This window comes from Acyrthosiphon pisum, chromosome A2, assembly GCF_005508785.2.
Source record: "Acyrthosiphon pisum isolate AL4f chromosome A2, pea_aphid_22Mar2018_4r6ur, whole genome shotgun sequence".
In the NCBI taxonomy this organism is placed as follows: Eukaryota; Metazoa; Arthropoda; class Insecta; order Hemiptera; family Aphididae; genus Acyrthosiphon; species Acyrthosiphon pisum.
Window position 1 is genome coordinate 27332668 of NC_042495.1, and position 2381 is coordinate 27335048.

A 2381-nucleotide genomic window follows, 5' to 3' on the forward strand; every position below is an offset into this window, starting at 1 on the left:
TTAGGTATGCTAAGATATATTTTACTGCATGTTTCAATCAAACAATCAACTGGAAATTGTTCTTATTGACTTCTCATTAAAATTCATTGTTTTTATGAAATAGAATTATAAAAATATGAACAGGTAAAATTAATATCTGACAACTGCAACAATCCAATGTTAAATTTATTGACGGACAATGTGCTTTATTATATAAAAGGATATGTAATAAAAAAATATTACCAGTACTCACTCGTGAAAAATGCATCAAAGCTGTGATATACACACTGTACTATAGAGAATGAATTATTCAAAACTCTCACAAGAATGAAGAACAGAGGAGGCTTAGAATTTATTAGCATCGAGAAGTGTTTTCAGAGTTATCAAAACCACTGAGATATATTTTAAGACTGTAGTTTCTGATAAACAGCAATTGTTATCTAAGAATATAGATACTAAAATAATCTTCTGGGATCAAAATACATTAGCATTATAGTCAACTCTTTTTCCTGAAAGTATAGATTATTGGTATGTAACAGACATACATGAAAGATCTCACAAAATTAAATGAATCAACCTAATTTCACACACATACTTAAATATACGATTTCACTCTTAAAGCAAAAGGCTAGCAAAAGACAAAAGTAGATAAAGATAAAACTATTTTATCTTACAACTTGTAAAAGTATTTCTTTTTATATTATGTAAAATTGTTTTAATTTGTCAAACCTACTACCTAGTTGAGAAGATATTCTATTAAATATACCTAAATATTGTGAGATTCTGAGTTTTTTACACCTAGAAACCACCCACGAGTCCAGGGGAAGACTGGACTCATGACCTATAAGCCGCACCTCGTATTGACTCTAGTCGGAATTAGAGTCCACTTAGTCAAGGCTTTGAATACAATGCGGATCAACATAAATCGACTCCAATTTAATAAAAACAGATTGATAATATTTTTAAATAATAATAGTTTTTTGGTTTAAGATTTAAGGTAGCATAATAATAATAGTGGCATTCACATATTAATTAATATGATATCATATAAGTAATATTTTTTTTTATGGACCACAACATGGTCAAGGGGATCAAAAAGGGGAGTATGACATGACAAGTATAATGGAAAGGTATAAAGAGGATGTGATACCCGCATGTGTTGTCTCCGTCTTACAAGTGCATAACGTAGCAAATTATACGTAAAGCAGAACACGTATTATAGCTTCGTTAGCTTAAAAATGAGAGTAGATTGATCTATAATAAAATCTAAAGGTAAGATTATTATCTAGACAACCTCATGAGCTTTTTATTATATTATAATTTTTAAGCGAGTTATAAGTAGGTACTTTAAAATGCACAAATTATTTACAATTTTAAAATACTCATAGCTCGCTTTAAAATTAAAATATAATAAAAAGCCCATGAGGTTGTCTGGATGATAATCTTACCTTTAGATTTTATAAGAGGAGGCGTGCAGCTTGCGACAGCCAGAAAGGAACGGGAACAGGGGAATTAAAAGTGACCCGCGTCTAGCAAAGCCTCATACTACGTGCTTGAATACATTACAGTATATAAGTGAGAAACGACGACTGATGTCTTGCGACGGAGATTTTGACAGCATGGTTGACTGAGTAGGCTCTGCCCATTCCCAGCCCAATCATGTCTAGCCCATCATGGCGATGGTTGACACGGGGTTCACATCAATTTGACACACAACAGAACAACAACTGGCGTAGCGGCCACGAGGTTTTGGAATGGTTGTGCAGTGTGGAAGTTTACAGGACGGAACGCGGCACCACGTCTGGGCGGTCAGCGGTCGGTGAAAGTAGTGTCCAGGGGGTGTGAACTTATAGCTATAATATTCATGCCTCTTGATATAACTCAAAAGAGATCCTACTGCTTCGCTAGTATCGAATTTCATGGAACAAAAGATATGATTGCTCGCTTTATCCATGGTAAAAAAAAATAGAAAACTACCAACGGCATTGACCATAACAATACAGATATATATAACTAGGTTCTTGTATAAATATTTAATATTTAAATCGTTGACTGTTTTGACTTTTGAGTATTTTACTACCCGTGTAACTCGTTCGATTAATTATTTACAGTGCTTGGCATAATGCCGTCCAACAAATGTTCTGTGTTAGGCTGTAATAGTAGTACAAATGTTAAAAAACATGTGTTTCCGTTGGATGATGATGATTTTAAGATGTGGATTTTAAGAACTGGAAATGAGAAGTTGGTGAATCTTTCAAAGCCTTATATTAGAAAAACGTATTTGGTTTGTACTGAACATTTTAGTTGTACTAGCTACAGCCCTGGTACTTCACGATTGAGAAACATTCATTACCGAGTTTAAATTTACCAAGTATTTATTAATCATCAGTCATCGTAATTTG